The sequence below is a fragment of the Sceloporus undulatus genome, chromosome 5 (assembly GCF_019175285.1).
Source record: "Sceloporus undulatus isolate JIND9_A2432 ecotype Alabama chromosome 5, SceUnd_v1.1, whole genome shotgun sequence".
NCBI lineage: Eukaryota > Metazoa > Chordata > Lepidosauria > Squamata > Phrynosomatidae > Sceloporus > Sceloporus undulatus.
This window is the reverse complement of record NC_056526.1, coordinates 61,954,239-61,975,648: the sequence shown is the minus strand read 5'-3', so window position 1 is coordinate 61,975,648 and position 21,410 is coordinate 61,954,239.

The following is a 21,410-nucleotide window of genomic DNA, read 5'->3' as shown; positions in this document are numbered from 1 at the left end:
CGCTAACATTGTTTTGGTCCTCGCAAGTGCTACCCTGGTCATGTATGCGCTCCTCCAGCCCTGAAAATAGGGAGTTCCAGTGCTGGAAGTCCACCCCTCCCCAGAAGTCCTGTCCTCCTCACTGGGTGTCACCCTATGCAACACTGCCACTGAGCTTTAATGCTATTTTCTTTTTTAAAAATTGCATGTGCTTTCATAGATATACACTCACTTCTTCAGTTGCAGAACTGAGTGGTATTAAGGCCTCAGTTTGCCTTTTAAACCCCCCACAAAACTTGCATTCCAGATAGACTGAAGGCAAAAAAGGGAGAGGGCTGAGCTGCACTTCTGTAAAAAGACTCTGTATTAAATGAGTTTCTTTGTCCATGGCTTTGTTGACTTAGGTGTGTCTGTATTTATAATCTTTCTTCATAACAATTAATCAAAATCCAACACTTTGGGGGAGTATTGCCAAATAGCAGTCACAGTTTCTTTGAAGACACATAAGTGTCTTCCCTTCCCTCTTTTTCAAATCAAGGCCTTCACAGCTCATTTCATGTGAAATTGGCCTGGAATTAAATTTGTTAGAAGAGTTCATTTGCAGTAAGACAATGCTGTTTTGTCTGAAGTAGAGAAGAAAGAAAAGAAATGAATCGTTTGCCTTAGGGAATGTGCTCTGTGCTCTCAAACTGGACAGAAGGAAGGAAGGAAGGAAGGAAGGAAGGAAGGAAGGAAGGAATAAAAAATTGTGAAAGCAGAATACTTGGCCTATGGATCGAACATGGTATTCCTTTTGGAATGCACAGTTCTCCCCTCCTCCTTCTTCAGAGGAAAATCTGAGGAACGAAGAACAAACCGTACTGGAAATGGGGCATATTGGAAGACTGCTGCTCTTACACTCTTGGCACAAAGAACAGGAAGAGCAGCCTTGTACAGCAGACCTATCTGGAAATTCAATAGCCAGTGTTAGTCATGTTCTGCTTTTCCAACCAATCTGATTGGAAAGAAGGCAATACATAATGATCTTGGCCTCTCAGCACATCCAGATCTCCTCATCTGTTACTATAGGCAGGAGACCACTGAGAACCACACGAATACATCATTAGGTTTTGTTCTTTTTTCCCCTTTTTCTTGGCAGAGAGCAAGAGAGAGAGGGATAGTGAACATTTAGCACTGGACTGGGAGTCCTGACAGGCTCCTGGCTGAAGTTCTGTAACATGGAAAAAACAAATGTTACTCATTATCATAGCTGACTTCTGAATATTATGTTCCCTCCGTACTTACCCTTTCCTATGCCATAGTTTATGGTGCTTTCAGTAAGGAAACAAGATCCCCTGAGTATCTTACAACCTCAGTTTATCATGAGTAGGCCAGCATACAACCAAGTTATTCTCGTGCCTTCATGAAACTCTGTTTTGAAAAAAAGATTCTGTGGGCTCAAATGGCACAGACTATATGACATGGAGTCTCATTCCAGTTAGGCTGAAATACCCAAATATTTTACAAGAAAAATGATTTTAGGTATGACATTAATAAATGCTTCTGTGCAGATCAGATTGATTGTAAATGAATATAGGGGAAAACTCCAATTTCTTTTTAAGGATTTGTTAAGATTACAAGCCCTGTCAAACCCTTGAGAGCTTGGTAACTGGGAAAAACATTGGCCACAACAAATCAAATGCATGGACTTCTAAAGGAAGAACAGTCATTTGCATTTTAAACTTTATTTAATCTTTCTTTAAAAGCAAGGAAACATATTTGAGGGAAGAGAGTGAGGCAGGTATTTTGAAGAGGTTTTTTTTTTCCCTTGAAAGGTCGATTAGGGCCCAGTGGCTTTATAAAATACCTTCTTCTGGTAGACAGGAAAACTTTCAGAACCCCTTTGTTAATATGGATTAACACTGGCTTACTTTCTGGAATTTTCCTTTGGACCATGGGTTGTTATTTGTAGGACTGTATTATCTTCTTTTGTCAAGAAACTTTCAGGATTTCTTGATTTCATTTTAAAAAAATCAATCCAGGATCCAATGGAAGTGGCTCTCTTGACAGAACTACTGTCAAAAAAATTAATAAAAATAAATTTTATTCTTATATCCCACCTTTCTGATGCATCAGTCAAGGCTGCTTACATGACTAGAATATGTTGGAATAATACATACTTTCAATATATTTCAGCAATATATTTTCAATATATATTGAAATACATATTCAGCAATATATATTCAGCAAAATATTAAATATATTTCAGCAATATACAGTGCGCCTGCATTATATGCAGCTTGAGTATACGTGCTCAAGCCATGTGGGAGCGCGCGGAGCGCAGGGAGGCATGTCCCATTCACTTGAATGGGCTTGAGCATAGGCAGAATTCACCTTATGCGGGGTGTATGTGTGTCTGGAACGGATCCCCCACGTAAGGTGAGTTTCCAATGTATTTCAGCAGAGATGGGGAGGATGGATGGAATATCCCTTCTTCCTCTGCCTGCAGACCTCCATGTGCACCATTAACATGGCTCTGGAGAATAGACAAACCCTTGAAAATTGGATTTAAGGGGGCACAGAATATAATAATAATAATAAAAATTTTATTTATATACCGCCCTTCTAGAAATCATTGTAGATAGCATGGGGGAGAGGATGGAAAGCAAGTTTTGTTGCAATAATGAGTGCCTATTAGTGTGACAATGGATACCATGCACTGCAACATTTCTCACATGAAATCCAGGATATGTCTGGTCAAGATGTTAAAAAGTTATTAATGAAGAAGAATGCACAAACTAGAAGGGGCTGTAGCACTTTGCTTTTGTCTGAGTCTACATGGAAAGGAAAGATTTGGCCCCCTCCTCTCCTCTCCCCACCACTGAGTTAATCGAGTGCCAACTACTTTTACACTTTGAGCTCAGTTTGCAATAATTTAAGTAATATGAGGGAAAAGGGGGAGAGTGTTTGGAGGGACATTTAAAAAGCAGCTGAAAAAATGAGATGACAGAGCATGAACTGTCCCTACCAAATCAGGGACACCCAGTTTCCATTTTGCCTAATCCTCCCCTAAACCTTAATTTTGTTAAATACAGTTGTAACCTATCTATATTGCTGTATTTATTTTTTGTTAGACATTCTGAATACCTCTATCATTAGGTACGTATCATGCTACCTGGAATATACAGTATATTCTCTTTATGTTCTATTTATGGCATTGTGTTTTAATCTCTTGTTGTTCCCCAACCTCAATCCACAGGAAGAGGCAGGTAAGAAATATTAACAACAATACAACAACAACCTCCACAAAAGGGAAATGTGATCAACAAAACCAAATAAAAAGGAGCCAGAGGGACAAAGACTGCTGGTTTAGAACTTGAGTCTCAGCTGGAACAGATCCAAGCAACATGCATTCTGCAAAGTCATTGGAAAATTGGTCTCAGTGGGTTCAATTTTCTATTCTCACTTAGTCTCATTTGTAATCTTTTATTTACATATGTAGTTTTATGGATGCACCAGTGAGGTACATCTTACTGAACAACTCCTGCACCAGCCCTTCAGTGCTGTTTCTAACAAAAATAAACATTGTTCAGGCATTTTAAAATACTATTGCAGCTTGAGTCTCCCTTATCCAAATGCTTTGGGCTAGATGTGTTTTGGCTTTCTGATTTCTTTGGATTTTGGAATATTTGCATATACATAATGAGATAACATGGAGATGGGAACCAAGTCTAAACATGAAATTCATTTATGTTTCATGTGCACCTTATACACATAGCCCAAAGGCAATTTGTACAAAATATTTTTAAGAATTTTGTGCATGAAACAAAGTTTGTGTTCAATAAACAATCAGAAAGCAAAGCTGTCATTACCTCAGCCACCCATGTGGATAATTTTAGATTTTGAAGTATTTTGGATTTCAGAATTCAGGATAAGGGTTACTCAACCTGTTTTACTATTAAGGCATGCTATATACCATTGCTTGGAAACCTATTGCAAGATGTAGGATTCTACTGAGAGGCTCTGTAAATTATGCCTGGCAAATAATTAAACCAAAATCCTAACTAGTCTGCTGTGAATGGTAATTTTTATTTATCTCTGTGTTTCTTATGAACCACTTGATATAATAAAATCTCTAAATGGTTGACATCAAAATGTATACTTCACACAATGTAAAATATAGAACACTTTGAGAGCACTTTTACATTTATAAATAACTGTAAAAATATTTCAACAGCCAGTGCAAAAACAAAAGCAGGGAACTAATAATTACTGACTAGGAAAGGCCTACATAACTAAAAATGTTTTCAGGGCATTTTTCTTATCACCTGTTTTGAATTGTACTTATTCTTTTTCCTACAACAATCTCTTCAAAACAGATTATTCTACCTCTTTCCAGAAAAATGCAATGAATTTCACTTCTCTCTTATCTTATCCGCCCCAGTGGTTTCTCATTTCTGTGTTACAGTTTGGATTGCTGACACTAAACGTGGAAATTCAGCTGAATCATCAACAGTTGTGATGTGGGGCTAAAAAAGCCAATGCAGTTCTGGATTGCATCAAGAAGAGTACAATGTTCTGACACAGGTAAGTAATAATGCTACTCTGTTCTGCTTTGGTCAGACTTTACTGGGAAGTCTGTGTCCTGTTCTAGGCTCAACACTTCAAGAAAGATAACAACCTGAAACTTGCCCAGAGAAGAGAGACCAAGATAATCAAAGGTCTGGAAACCAAGCCTTATGTGGAATGATTTAGGAAGCTGGGCACGTTTACTATGGAGAAGAGACTATGGAGAGGTGGCTTTAATTTGACTTTAAGTATCTGAAGGGACATCATATAGAAGATGGAGCAAGCGTGTTTGCTTCTGCCCCAGAGACTAGAACATGAACATTTAAAAAGAAAGAAAAGAGATCACACCTAAACATTAGGAAAAATGTCTTTACTGTAAGAATTGTTTGACAGTGGAATTGACTGCCTGAGAGGGTGGCAAACTCTCCAGCACTGGAGGTCCTTAAACACTGGTTGGACAACTTTCAAAAGTGCTTTACTTTTAGGAGTGCTTAGTTTACTTTTAGGAGTGCTTGTACATATTCCTGCAAGATGGTTGGACTAGCTAGCCCTTCCAACTGTAAGAATCTATGATTCTGTGACTATAAGCAGCGCACATGCATTGTGTAGGCATTTTAGTTACATGTGCACAATTATGTATCCAGTTATATATAAAGAGAAAAAGGCTCTCTTCTATAACTGCTAATCTCACATATGTACCTATCTAAGCATTTTGATTTATAGCCTGTCTGATTCTGTTAGCTCAATATTAATGAAGTCAAAAGATCCAGAATTTTGAGTTCCAAAGGTACATTGTGTAAGGAATGTTTCTGGAATTTGTCACTGTAGTGAAAAGACAGTGAAGTGCAAATACATTCATACTTCTGTTCTTCTGCACTTCTGTATGTTAAATCTGAAAGATATCTTAGATTTGACAGACAGTTTGTAATGCCTTGAAGGTTTCAAGACAAGGTCGGCAATAAATCTTTCACAAGAATGCTTGAAATACTGTATGTCATGTCCTAAAAAAAGCCCTTGGCCCCTCGAAATATACTGGCTAGTGTTACCCCAAAAGGTGGGGGGTTGAGGAGTCCCCACCAGATGTGTCAGCTTCTCTTTTAAATGCAGGGGGAATTTGCATAGCTGAAAGAAGCATGTTAGAGGCTGGGTAACTTGAGGATTGTTTCCACCTTTGTATATCAGCACTAACTAGGAGGACTTTAAGTTTGAGTGAATAAGAGGATTTTTATTTATAAATATGCAAGAGTGCAATAAAACACAATAGCAAACAGACACACCATTCAGAGCTGCCTAAAGTAGGAGTATGGAAATTGGAGTTTTTAATAAATAAATAATAACAAAACTTTTTTTGTATCCCACTTTTCGGTGACGAGACAATCAAAGCAGCTCACAACACATTAAAACCCACATTTACAATGTTGTGTCCCAAATTCCCCCCCCCCTTAAAACAGGGTTAAACATGTTACAATTAAAATACAGTGGTACCTTGGGTTACGAAATTAATTCATTCCGCCGCCGCTTTCGTAACCCGAAAAGCCTTCACAAGCCGAAAACCCATAAGCGCTAATGGGGAAAAGCCGCGATTTCGTGTGAAATAGCGCCGAAAAGCACCAAAAAATTTTTCGTAACCCGAAAAAACGTTCGTAAGCCGGAACAGTTTTTTTGAATGGATTTTTTTCGTAACCCGGAAATTTCGTAAGGCGGCGCATTCGTATCCCGGGGTACCACTGTATCTATTAAAACAGAATTAAATATATATTGAATATATTGAATAAGAGGACAGAGCAGTGGGCTAATAACATGATGTGAGGGGCAGTCATTCTGTGGCCGGGCACTTTTATTCAGGAAAGGTCTGCTGGAAGAGATCCGTCTTGACAGCTTTTTTTAAAGCTGTCTAAGCTGGCAATTTGACAGATCTTGTCCGGCAGGCCGTTCCATAATTTGGGAGCAATTGCAGAGAAGGCCGTTTGGGAGGTAGCAGTTAGTCTGGTTCTTGAAGGCTGCGATAGATTCCTCACAGAGGACCTGAGGGTGTGAGGTGGATTATATGGGAGCAGGCGATCCGTCAAATAGGTTGGGCCCAAGCCATGTAGGGCTTTAAAGGTTATAACCAACACCTTGGACTGTGCCCGGAAACTAATAGGCAGCCAGTGAAGAGATTTTAGGATGGGTGTTATTCAGTCACTCCTAGTTTTTCTGGCGACCAGCCTGGCTGCCATATTTTGCACTAGTTGAAGTTTCTGGACTAGGCACAAGGATAGCCCCATGTAGAGTGCATTACAGAAATCAAGTTGTGAAGTTACCAGTGAATATACAACAGTTTCTAGGTCCTTTGCTTCCAGGAAAGGGTGCAGCTGGCGTATCAGCCGAAGCTGATAACAGGTGCTCCTGAGCGTCGCATTCACCTGATTTCTCATGTGAAGCGACGGATCTAGGAGCACCCCCAGACTGCAAACACAGTTCTCTATAGAGAGCGTGACCCCATCTAGGACTGGAGGTTGCAACCCTATACCTGGTTTGGGGTCCCCTACTGTAAGTACCTCCATTTTGTCTGGATTCAGCCTGAGTTTGGTTTTCCTCATCCAGCCCATTACCACTTCAAGACACTGATTGAGGGGAGAAATGCCATCTGTTGTCATAGCTGCTGATCGGGACATGGAGAAATATATTTGGGTGTCATCAGCGCACTTATAACACCCTGCCCCATGTCTGTGAATGATTTCTCCCAGCGGCTTCATATAAATGTTGAATAGCATCGGGAACAGTATGGCGCCTTGAGGGACACCATATTTAAGCTCCGTTTTTGAGGAGCGACTGTCCCCAAGCATCACCCTCTGGAATCTACCTGAGAGGAAGGACCGGAACCACTGGAGTGCAGTGCCACTGATTCCTAACTCTCCCAGACATTCCAAGAGGATGTCGTGATCTATTGTATTGAAGGCTGCTGAGAGGTCTAGAAGCACCAACAGGGTCACGTTTCCTCTGTCAATGCCTAGACGAAGATCATCAGCCAGAGCAACCATGGCAGTCTCCACCCCATATCCTGTCCTGAAGCCGGTTTGAAATGGGTCTAGATAATCGGTTTCATCCAAGATGACTTGGAGTTGAAGGGCGACAGCCCTCTCGATCACCTTGCTCAAAAATGGAAGATGGGATACAGGCCTGTAGTTCTTCATATCCAGGGGGTCCAGGGAAGGTTTTTTCAGGAGCGGTCTAACAACCGCTTTTTTAAAGCAAGTTGGAACACAGCCTTCCCTAAGGGATGCATTGATTACATCTCTAAGAAATGCCATCAAGGCATCACCCCTCTGGACGGCCAGCCATGATGGGCAGGGATCGAGGGGACATGTCGTCTTCTTCACATTTCCAAGGATCTTGTCCACGTCATTGGTATTCACAAGCTCAAACTTATCCAGTTTTTAGGGGTGTAGAGGGGGTAATATTTACCTATCCTGGAGAAGAGACTATAGAAAGCAGGATGTGGCTCAGACAGGGCCTGAAAGTGGCACAGTGAGCAGAAGAATATCTGTGCGCACAGAGTGGGGGCCAACTGTGTGCAAGGAGGCTAGGCTTGGGACTGATATTTATATTTGTGAACCTAGCTTTAAGAGGTGTTAGTTTCTATCTTGCAGTGTAACACAGACCTTATGGCTTCCCAGGGAAGCAAAAAAACAAAAACAAAAAACAAAACAAAACAAAAAGGATTCAGGGACAATTGATTGCTTTTACTTCAGAATGACAAAAACAGTGCTTTGATTTAGGACAACCCTGGGATAGATGGATAGGGAAGCTGCCTGGGAACACAGCAGGTAGGACATGTTAGCTTACTGCCTTCACCTTTTGTTTCTAGTGTGTGGAGAGCTGGTGGGAGGGAGGATGGAGTGATCAGCAAACCCACTGAGCTTTTAACTTGGTATTACCAGAGTCCTTCATATGTCTTCAGGTTTATGTCTCCTTCCCATGGGAAATTCACTTGGTGTTCCAAAGGCCATTTTCTTAAGACCTCTTAAGAAAACGCCTGGCTCCAGATATGAAAATATGGAGACCCCAAACATAACATGGAGTAAGCATACCCACATTGGTGAGCAAAGGATACTTGTGTATCTTTTGAGTAATCCAAACAACCATCAGGCATTGACAGCCTCACCTACAGGAAAATGGAAAAGGATATGGCAGACCACACTGAAAGACAAAAACAAAAATTCAACAAATGTCACAAGCACCAGTTGAAACCCACACTGGACCATCATTAATTTCACACAGCAGCAACTTTTGAAAGAGGAAAAAATCATCCTGGCCAACGAAGGCAACTTTGCAGTAACCACCACCAGAATCCCTGTTGAAGATATCATTGCCCAGATTGAATCTGCCCTTTGCCCTCTCCCAGAGGAGGAAGTGGAAGAGATAAGAGGAGAAAAAGCAAGGATTTATGCACAAGGCAAAACCACTTCCCAGCAACATAACCAAAAAAGAAAAAAGGCCATCAAGGACCTCAATTCGGACCCAGAAATCATAATTCTCCCAGCAGATAAAGGCCATGCCACAGTAGAAATAGAAATACAATGCAATACAAACAATACAATACAAACAAAAATCAAGGAACTCCTGGATCCTGCAATATACAAAAAAACTGAAACAAGACCCCACCAACAAAATCACCAGGAAAACGGACACCCTGATAAAAAACTCCTCAATTCAGCCAACCACAAGACAAAAGTTGTGCAAATCTGAGGCTCTTCCAGCAAGACTGTATGGACTTCCCAAGATCCACAAGGATTCCATTCCACTCCAACCCATAGTGAGTGCCATTGGATCCCCCCCCCATATGCCAAGTTTCTGGCCACACAATTACAAACCCATATAGGGCAAACCCCCACTACATCGAGCACTCGGCTCACTTCAAAGGAAAAATCAACAACCTCGAACTTAAACCTGGAGACATACTAATCAGCTTTGATGTGGTCTCCCTCTTTGCCAAAGTCCCCAAAATGGAAACCATGGCATACATCTGACAAATTTTTCCAGAAGACATTACAGCCCTATTCAAACATTGCTTCACCAAAATCTATTTCCAACGGGACAATGGATTCTATGAACACAGAGGGGTAGCTATGGGAAGCCCTCTGAATCCTGTAATAGCAAACTTTTATATGGAACACTTTGAAAACCAAGCCCTGGAAACAGCCCCAAAATGCCCATAACATGGTTCCGATATGTGGATGACACTTTCACCATTTGGAGCCATGGAGAAAAAGATCTGGCCGTGTTCTTGAACCATCTGAACAACATCCACCCTAACATCCAATTCACAATGGAAAAAGAAAAGGAAGGAACACTGCCATTCTTGGATGTCCTAGTCATCCTCAAACCAAACCAATGTTTGGGCTACACAGTATACAGAAAACCTACACACACAGACTGATACCTGTATAAGAACTCTAACCATCAGCCAGGACAAAAAAGAAGCACAATAAACACACTGGTAGACCGGGCAAAATGGATCTGTGAACCCCACTTCTTGGAAGATGAATTGAAGCACCTAGACTGGGCTCTACAGGCTAACGATTATTTCAGCTCAGAGATAGAAGGGCTGCCAGACCCAGAAAAACCAGAGGAGTGAAGACAAGCAACCACCCAAAGGGAATCGGTTTGATTAATAGTAGTCATTCAGTTTACACACAGAGAAAAAGTACCATGAACAAAACTGCTAGCAGTGCTACCTGAATTCAAGCCATATACCTGTTAGGAGAGAGATGAAGTAGTCTCTCCAGTTCCCACTGGAATTGTACACATTGCCATTTTGTCCTTTCTTTCTGAAATTTGGGCTGAAAAAAGGAAAATATTGGAAATCTTAAGAGCAGAGGGGCACAAATAAGTAGTTTTCAGGTGGCAGTCATGTTAATTAGTTGCAGCAGCAAAACAGAATCTTTTGGCATTTTATCAGCTCACAATTATGTTATGAAGCCTTAGATCTTCATGGACCCAGATGCGTCAAGTATCATCCTAACCATGCAGGAATATATTCCTGTACATAAAGGGAGGTAGGATAGGAAGAAAAGGTTGTAAATATGCGAGGTCAGAGGGAATTTAAATGGAGAAGGTAAGACATTGAGAATTGCTTGACAATGACCATTCACAAAACAAGAGCTCAGGTATTTTCACTATAAAATACACTCAACCTCTGCATAGGTTTTGTAATAAGAGGCAGAAATCCTCTGAGTTTTACAGAGTCAAATAATCCTTTCACACCACACTATTAAAATCTTATGATTCTCCTTTAACTGTCATGACAACATCCTATAGAATTCTGGGATCTGCAGTTTAGGGGGCGTACTTAAAATTCTCTGTGAGAGAACTCTAGTGCCTCATCAAACATTCTATTATGGCATTATAGGATACATTTTGGAGCAGTGTGCCATGGCAACAGGAAAATGGAAGACAAAGCTCTCTCTCCATCACCATAGAAAGCTACCAGTTTCAAACTGCAAGCAGAGCAACTTTTCCTCTTGACAGAGCTTCCTCTGCTGTATCCTTCATTGCCATGGCACCTGCACTAGTTTTATCTCTGCCATTGAGCCAAACACCTATGCCAGCAGCCAAACACTTATGCCAGCACCACCACTTATGTTGGCATAGTTACATTGGCCAACAACATTGTGACCAGAGCTTTTAGACTATAAAACCCAGAATCCCTCAGACAGCATAGGAGTTTTAATCCAAAAAGCTGGTTTACCATGTTCTGTTTGTAATGTATTGTCTTTTATGCCACTGTTCACTTCTAGTTGTATCAAACCACTAGAGGGACCTAAAGTCCATATAAAGTCCATGTAAAACACCTTTGTGTCTCATGAGGGTGTTTTCAAACCCCTTATATAAAAGTAGCCAATTTTTCCCTTCCTCCTGCTTGACTCCTATGTCTGACCTGCCACATGTGAGATGCAATTTGAAGTGTAACATTAAATAAACAATGTTGGAGGGAAAAGCAGCAATCGTGTAGCAGACCTCAGGTTAGAAAGACTGAAAGGTTTGCCATTGCCTTTCCCTGAGGCTCAGAGAATAGGACTTGCCCAAGGTCTCCAAGTGGGTTTCATGGCCGAGCTGGGAATCGAACCATGCATAGTCCAACATTCAAACCAATATGCCATGCTGGCTATCTTATTAATATGAAATGAACACTTATTCTCATGAAACATCCCTGCCAGAAAAACAGAAATGTAGAAATGGGAATGAGTAGATTTTAAAGTTAGATTGGACTCTTAGTCCAATCTAGAGTAGCCACATGGAAATCCATGGGTTCTTTGTTAATAATGACCAGCAAAGTCTCATTGAGTTAATATGTCTAATCTGACTAGGTCTGGATCCAATCCTGTTTTTACTAACAGCCTCATTCTTAAACTGGTCTTAGGTACATTCTTGATACATTATGGACTGACCCATTTTTACAGTGTTTTTTTTTTTAAATGTATTTCTGTTCAAAATTTGAACTTCACTGACAGGTACTCTCTCACCTTTTTAATAAATCTTTTTCTTCAAATGATTTTTACATAGGCTTTCTATTTATTGTATCCCTTCACTGCCTTGCTGGGCATAGTCTTACCCTGTTAAATAAGAATGAATATTGTTCAGTTTAGAATGTCGACATAATAGGCAAAGGATGTGAGATGCCATGGTGTTGCCGGGAGTGGGTCGATGTTATTTTTGCCTTTTTGCTGGTAAGAGAGCACAGGGTTTCAGGCTCTGTGAGGCATAAACAGCTTTGGTGTAGCTGATGATTTGTTAGTGCCAGCTTTTTTGTGGTACAGCAGCTCCAGAGGGAGAACTTGAGACAAGATAACATGCTTTGCCAGGGGATACAGAATGGCATCTCCAGCTCTCCCCTGAAAAGCAGACAGTGTGGAAACTAATCAGGAATGATGAAAGCAAAAAGGTTTGCTGAGCCTCACAGCAGCTGATGCTATTGTTATAGCTCATGGACATAGATGCTGGTTCCTTTTGGCAGTCTGAATGCTACCATGTCCCTCTTGACAGGTTGAATTTTGCTTCATCAAGAATGACACAAAGATCAATATATCACTTTCTTAACAATTTTTTTTAGGGGAGAGGGACTGACCTGTAGCAATGAAACACTGGAAAAAGAATGCAGAGTTTATCAAGGCTGGTACTAGACATTTTACTGTTTGATGGAAAGGGCAAGATGGTGCCGATTCACCCTATTTCATATGCTGAGATGAACTGGACTGGCAATTAGATGTTATTTCACTACTAGTGATGGGGTGGCATTCCTCGTGGCATTGTGACAGCTGTCCAGGGTGTGTGGTACACTACTCTAAGGGTTGTGGGACAAGAAACCAGATGGTGCTGCTAACCCCCAACATTTCCCATTGTAATGTTCATGCTAGTGCCACTTCAGAAACAAGCTTTCAGCAGATTCAGAACATCTTCATTCAGCAAGCATAACTGATCACAGTATATAATTCAGTTATCTGTATACTTAGAGCCTCGATAGGCCAGCATCAAAGGTTGGCATCAGGGTGGAGTGGGGGCATGGTGTCTGCACAATGCACACCCTGACTCCACCCCCATGGTGGCATGATGCCACATGCCCCATCCCATGGCGGGTGGCATCACAGCACTCCTGTGGTGCTGCATCCAGATGACGCAGCACCAAAGGAGCACCAAAAAGCCGTGGCGCCTGGTGGCTATAGCACTCTTTCCATGGTGCAAAAAGGAGCCACTTTTTGCCGCTCCTTTTTGGGTTGGGGAAAGGCCATATCAGGGCTGCGGCATGTAGTTGCTGTGGCCCTGATCCAGTGCTAAAAGGTGGTCTGTTCAGCCCCTTAGAGTCCAAACAATTCACCCATTACAAAAGACTTCATCCCATTTGTCAGCAACCAAAAACATACTGTCTTCTCAGATCTTGCTCCTCCTCCTTTCCTCCTATACCCAGCCACAGTTTCCCAAAACAACAACCTCAGTAATTGGTTAGAGATATGAGTCCTACAAAACCCAAATCAGGAGAAGGCCCAGGAAAAGACTCAGAACAAGTAGGGTTTGAGGACTTTCCTGATCTCTGGTACTGATAGGGCTTTGGTAGGTAGTGAATTCCAGGGATTATATCTCTCTGGATGCTTATTATATGTTTCCTTTAAAATATAACTAAAAAGAGGACAGTTATGACGTATTTTGTTTAGGGCAAAGGGTTTGCAATCCTGTGTACACCTACTTGAGAGCAAGGTCCATTGAACTCAATAGCACTTTGTTCTGAGTAGACCCACTTAGGCTTGCCTTGTGGAGCTTTCCAAACAGGTCATTTTAAAGATTAATTTGAAGAAGAATGTGCTAAAAATCTGAACATTAATATTGTGCCTCTTTATAACCTGAATTACATGCAATTCTCTTTCTTGATAGCTTTTCTCTGTGTTGGAACAAATTTATTTGTGCTGTGTTTCCTAAATATGCTGATTTCTGAAGGTTGGTGAGGCAAGTATTTGGAGATAGGACCTTTGGTGCTGTTTATTAAATGGTGCCCCTGAAAACCATAGCTGCTGTGTCTCCCAACCATGGTTAGGGCATCCTTTTCACTGATGGGAAAACCCCATCAATAAGCTCCCAGTTCCATGGTAGTCTCATTAATTCTCATGTGTGAAACATTGCTGCTGCAGCAGTTGAAATATTGGCAGTCAGATGATGTCAATGTCTCATCCTTTTCGTCTGTTCTCCTCATTATTCCCAAGCAGCCAGAGATCATTAATTTATTTTTTCTGTTTGTTTTCTTTAAAAAAACAACACCTTAAATTGCATTAGCAGAATTCCAGAAAATTGTGTTATAAAGTTAAAGACATGCTGGTAGCACATTGGGCAAGGAGGATATGATAAGGGGGAGTCTAGAAGAGAGCAGAATGGCAGAAATAACGCCCGTCACACAATTGACAAGATGTGCAATAATGGCAGCTCACAAACTGGTGTGCTTATGTTTTCTTTAACAAGTGCAACTGAACTGAGAACAGGGATTGTATGATAATGTCCTCAGCCCCAATTTTGTTGGGTTTCTCCAAATTCCCATCTTCACTCTGCTCCCATCCCTGCTTTAAAGCTGTTCCCCCCTCTTACAATCAAATTTGTCTATATTTGTGTACTGAAAAACTGCATGCAGTTTTGTATGCATTTGAATGGCTGCATTTTTGTACACATTTTTGTGGTTGCTGTAGATATTTTTCAATGCATGCGTTTATAGTCATACATATGATACAGATGTGTCCATGATTTTTGCATTTTAATTCTCAAAAATGAACAGCAAGATTTGCAAATGGGAACATTTCTTGGGCAAGATGTGTTTTGTCTCAAAACAAAAGGTGTGAGAATTTTTTTGAAGAGACACTAAAAACAAGAATACACTTTCTTTTCTATAGACACAGTTTAAAACAGTCTGCTCTGAACACAGTGAAAAGCAGCATAGTTGTAGACTGGACCTTTTACACTAGTTACTAAGAATTCAGTTGAAACATTGTTTGATATGTTTTGTAATCCTGTTTGCAGTGACTGCATTTACAGATATTATTTAGTACACATATTTTGTCTAACCTTATTTGATTTTGTGTTGTTTTTATCAATAAATTATGATTGTATTTTAGTATAGCTCTAACCACCATTCTTTCACTCCTCACCCCTTCAGGTTAGATTACAGAAACTTTGTCAGGCGTCAGGAATAATTTTTCCTTCACGATTGGAACTGTTGAACATATGGCTGGCACAGCACCTCTGTCAAGGAAAAGAAAAAATCTTATATGTTTAGGTCTGCTGTTTGTGTACCAGTGTACTTGTCCAACAGGACAACAGAGATAAATTCAAGAGATGTTCCTTTTCCTATCATCAGATATATAGTTTGTTGTGGCCCTAGAGCACTATGACAGAAAAGGCTAGACAACCACATGCAAATGTTGTGCAGAATAATTCTCTAACTATGTAGATTTACATTAGTCCAAGATTTCTCAACACTAAAAAACAACAACATGTTTTTCAACAATTTTTCAAATATGTTTGGATATTCTTTCCTTTCTTACTGGTATTCCACCTCTCTTGCAAATACTAACCAGACCACGTTATGGTTAATGCTGTTTTGGTTTCCCTAGCATTTAGTTTCCTTTATTTTCACGATTATTTTGACTTTTTTGTTGCCAGAGCTGACTTTACAAGGAAAGGCTGCAGCCCTCTTAAGCTGCTAGGAAACATCACTTGCTGCCATGGCAACCTCACCATCCACTTTAAGTAATGAAACAAGGTTGCCATCCCATCTCCCTCTCAGGCTGTGTACTAAACTGACTGGAACAGGGCAGGGGATTGGACCCATTCATGATGGGAAGCTGGCACCAAGTTCACTGTTTATGATGTCGTAAGCTGGACTTGCAACATGGTAAATATTGGAATTCATGTTTATGGTTGATTCACCAGTGCAACCACTGAGAGTGCCTCCCCCTGCCCCCAACATCTTAGAAACCAGGCAGCCAGTGTTTTTAGTGTTGGATTACAACTTTCAAGACCAGGGTTTGATTCCCACAAAACCCACTGGGTGATCTTGGGCAAGTCATGCCCTCTAAGCCTCAAGGGTAGGCAATGACAAACCTCCACTGAACAAATCTTACCAAGGACCACTGTGTGGGGGAAGGAGTAGTCAGCACAGAAAAATACTGAGCTGTGTCAGCATTAGCTGCCTTAGAATACAGTATTTGGTATCACCCAATATAATAGTACAGCATTGCTGCATTGTATTTTTCTTCTATCTTATTGTTTACTTTCCAATTTTTCTTCTCACCTTCCTCATCACATTCAAAATGGTTAAAGCCACAGTGCAATTTTCTTTCTTGGTCCAGGGCTTACAGGGGTTGCATCACTGTGAGAACAAAGGCTGGTATAAAGGTCTTTCTACTTCAACTTTGCTTAGGTACTTGATTCCTTGCTCTTTTAATTACTGATTTTCCTTTTCTTTCTCATCCTCTTTAGCTCTCCCTTTCACAATCCCTGACTAAGGCTCCATTCCCACTGGTCTATAACCTGGATCAGGACGTGAATCATGGGTGCATCGTTTCCATTTGAGTGTGCATTCGACCCATGTTGCTCCGATATCGTTCCCATTGAAATTTGAATCTGAATCAAATTATCCCGAAAAACCCGAATTATAGGTCGATAAACCGATTTAAAAAAACAGTGGCTTTTTAGCGAGTTTTCCTGTGCCTCCCTAGTCTGATTCGGGGCAAATGAATGGGAATGAAAGTGTGTCTGATTGGGAACCTGGAGATGGGAGGAGAAGTGCTCAAGGGGGTGTCACCCTCTGTGTTTTCTTTCTGCATCGCTGGCACCATTTTCTTCCGTTCGCATAGCCTTTCCCCCAGTGGATAGGGAAGCAGGGTAAGGCGATCACGCTACATTGAGCTCCAAATGCATTAAACACATTACTCCCCCTGCAACTTCCCCTCTGCTCCACATTCATAGACCAATGTGTGAGGAGAGCCATTGAACACCATTTTAAACTATTCTTTTTTCTTTTTTCTTTTTTGCCTCTGCCTGAGCGCCTGAGCAGCAGATGGACTTTGCAGTACATGCCTGCTTGATCGCCCCCCAGACTGCCCAGGGAGCAATGGGGGCAGGCAAAGGGATTTGGAGCAAATGGCTCCTCTTTTCTCTATCCCAGAGGGAGCATGGGGAGAAACAGAAGAGCCTGGATGCAAAGGGGTTTGGGGCAAATAGAGGCTCCTCTTCTCTCTTTCCCAGAGGCAGTCTGGGGAGACACACAGAAGAGCCTGGACACAAAGGGGTTTAGGGCGAATAGAGGCTCCTTCTCTCTTTCCCAGATGGATTATTCTTCCTTTCCCGGAGGGGAAAAGCACCTAAGCGACTGATTGGCTGTGACGTCAAGCGCTTAAGCACTTGATTGACAGCTGATTTTTTTTAAAAAAGAGGTTCCGGAAGGGCAATGGGAACAGGGAGCAAAATAACTCGCTTCAAAATATCACAGGGATAAAACCAATGGGAACAAAAACAGGGGTAAAAAAACCTGGGTCTGTTTGCACCCGTTTTTAATGGGACCGATGGGTCAGATTCAAGTCAGAATTTGAGTCAGAATTGCAGCGAAATAAGCCACTTTTTTTGCCCAGTGGGAATGGGGCCAGAGGAGCTTTTTGCTCAGCATTTTAAACCAGCTCCAGCCTCTCGGGCTGGAGCCAGGATGCGAGATGGAAGCGGGGATTATGGCAAATTAAATCACTGCCAAATCACCGGCTGCCATCAGCCTGGTTTCCAGCTGCACTCCGCCAGCACTTTTTAGAAGTCGGAAAGCTTTCTGGCTTCTAAAAAGTGCTGGTAGAGTGCAGCTGGGACCTGGATGGAATCTGGGCTGATGGTGGCTGGAGGTTCAGCAGTGATTTAGTGTGCAATACTCCCAAGCTCCATCCCATGTCCCAACTCCATCCGAAGAGGCTGGAGCCGGTTCAAAATGCTGAGTGATAAGCTCCTAATTGTCTTCTTCCTTTCTCTCTTTTCTTTTATTCTCTTTCTCCTTCTGTCTTCTCCCCGCCTCCAGTTCCTCGCTACACTCATCTTCTCACTCCATCCTGAATCTCTCTCTTCCTCTCCTCTGTTCCCACCAATTCTTCTAAATGACTTCTCCTTCCATCCTTTTCACTTTCTGCAATCCCTTCTTGTTCCAAATACAGAACTGGCAGTTAATTCTTCATTAGACTGTTTGATCAATCTTATTTTAAGGACAATACTGCTCTACAATACTATAATGCTATTATTCCACTTTTATTGTTATGGCTGTCTCCTGTGGAATCCTGGGCTTTGGAGTTTAGGGAGGGGCTAGCATTCTCAACCAAAGAGCTCTTAGGCCTCACTAAAGTAGAAATCCCAGTATGCCACAGGAGGCCATAGCAGTAAAAGCGGAATAATAGTGCTATGACAGTGTTGTGCAGTATTTATTAATTTATTATTTTATTTTTATCCTGTCTTTCTCCCACAAAGAGACCCAAGGTAGCTCACAATATAACAGCACATTAAAACAACATTTTTAAAAACAATTAAAATAGCCTAATTAAAACAGTAAAAAGTTAAAATTTTAAACATACAGAATTTAAAACATACAAAGGTGAAGAATAATCTAAACCAACCTCCCCCCCCCCCCCCCCCCATAAAACCAGGCCTGCATGCTTTTAAAAAGCTTGCTGGAATAAAAATATTTTACTTGCCGATGGAAGGCCAACAGGTTGTGGGCCAGTCTAGCCCAGTATTGTCCATGATTAATGGACATTTATCGTCCACTGCACTTGAAGCAGCAAGGGGCTAGAAGCTGTAGAACAGGCTGGGTGAGATGTCTACAATGGAGAAGAATGGCTGGTGCTCAGGGAAACAAGTTAGAACAAAGCTCCGATGCCTCTCAGTTTTTGCTTCTTGAAGCAACTGTCTCCTTTTGCCTAATGAGAGATCCAGCCCTATCATAACTTTTTGATCAGCTTTCAGTCAGCCAGAATATGAAGTCATAAAATGGGTTCATAAAATGTTAGTTAATTCTTCACAGGGATTTTCTGATATTCACCTCAGAAATATCCCTTTCACATTATACTCTGGGTACTCAGTAAAAAGGAGATATGGCCACAAGGAGTGGAAAACAAACATATTCATCTCAGGTGGAGGAAAGGGTTTCATAAGTCTGAGGACCTGCCTGTCAGCAGATTTGATCACATGCCTTTGCCTTGCTTCCTTGAGCTTGGATAATTGGAAAAACAAATGGAGAGCAAATAACCAGCAGTTAATTAGCTGCTGCACAACATGAATGTTGAAGAACCAAGCTACAAACAGAAGGGAGGCTATTTTTCTCTGCACTGCATATTGCAGTTAAGCCCAATTTTGCTGGTGCTAGATAGGAAGAACAAGGACAGCTGATAGAATCCATGGAGATTACCGCACTGCGTTCTGAGAACATTCCATATCATCACGTGATGAGAACGTTCCTGGAACGGATATTACCGCATTAGAAATCAAAACGTGATCAGAACGTGATCAGAACGGCAGTTTACCGCACTGCAATTCCTTTTTCTTGAAACCGTTCTCAGAACGGTTTGCTGTATTAAGTTTTGTGGGCTGTGTTCTGATGACGTCGCCACTCAATGGTTGGACGGCTCGGGAGAGGGGCTGCTCCCAGGAAAGAGGGAAAAGGGAGGCTTGGGCCATGGAGCTCGCCTCTCCTGAGTCCCTCGGCTTACTGAAATCCCTCACCTCCCTTCCCCATAATCAATCCAAAACGGAGTTTTAAAAGAGCAGGAGCCCTATGGGTCTTCAGCGAGGAGGAACTTGCTTGCTATGGGGTTGTCTGCCTCTCCTCCCTCCCCTCTTTCCCCAGGAATCAATCCAAAAACGAGTTTAAAATCTCTCCCAGATGCGACCCAAAGGGGCTCTCCTCGCCTTTAAACTCAGTTTTTGGATTGATTTCTATGGGGAAAGGGAGGTGGGGGATTTTCAAGCCTAGGGACTCTGGCCGGGAGGTGCTTCTCAGCCTCACTGAGAAGTCTTTCCTCCGAGGATTCTCTTGGGAGGGAAGGAAGGCAAGCCCCTATAAACGCTGGGGCTTCATATGCTGGCATATGTTGAAGAAATAGGATAAAACCTATGTAACTTGATGGGCCAAGGGCACAAGTCCCCTCCTTGGTCAGCCTGGGCTTTAAGGGTACTCCACGGATGTCCCTTCAAGCGGAGGGGAAAGGGAGGGGACTGGGCCAAGGGCAGAGCCCCGGCAGCCATTGCAGCTCTTTAAACCGGTTGAAAAAAGAGTCTTCTGCTGTCATCCCATTTCCTCCGTGTGTGTGGTCATGTATGTGTGCCTTCAGGTTTGTGAGCTCCCTCCCCGCTTAACTCTGTCTGGCTCTTGCTATGGAATGCTGGTGATTGTTGCTTGCTTTTCTGTGGTGCTCCAAACAGAGGAGCTTTTGTGGGTTCCTTCCGGAGGGAAGGAGGAGAAGGTCCTGGGCATCCTGCCTCCTGCATTGTGACAGCACAGGAGCCCCACTGGACATGACACTAGAGACCCCGGAGAAGCAGCCAGACCCTCTCCTCTTGCCTCTGCTCTGGTCTCTTCTTTCCCTCTCTTTTCCCTGCTTTCTTTTTCTGCTTGTCCCTCCTTTCCTCCGGCTTTTTTCTCCCTTATCCCTCCCTCCTGCTTTCCCCCTCTCTCCCTCTCTCTTTCACACACACACACACACCTTCCCTCACTGCAGTCGCTCCGCCTGCTGCCTCCCTCCCTGCCTGTCATTCTTTCAGCCAATCAGGAGACGGAGGCATGAGGGAACGGATTTGAGAACGGATAAGAATACCGCACACACTTCTTGTTGGAACCTTCTCCACGTTTCAGCTCTCTGGGAAACACATTCAGAACACATTCAATCGTGTTCCCTCCTGGAACACATTTGGAACCACTTTAACCGTTCGGAGAACCCGATTGGAACACATACGTGCGTGTATACTCAAATGCGTTCCGTTCTCATCACGTGATGAGAACTGTTCTCAGAACCCAGTGCGGTAATCTCCCATATGTGATGGAGAAGCAGTGCTTCAGAGGGTAGAAGGACTGATTTCAGTAAACTGAGAAATGCCACACTCTAGAGAGTTTTATAACAAGAAGGCTGGTGCACTTTGAATACCTAGGGAGCAAGGAGGAAGAGGAGAGCGAAAAGAGGGAGGGATTGAAACCCTCCCATAAATCTTGTTTCAGATCTCACTCACTGGTGGATTGCTAGCAAAAAAACAGAGGAGGAAATGACCCTCTCTTTCCAGTTTGAATTGGAATCAAGACAGCACAAAATTACTGATTGGAAGAAAACCCAGTATTATTTTTAGCACTT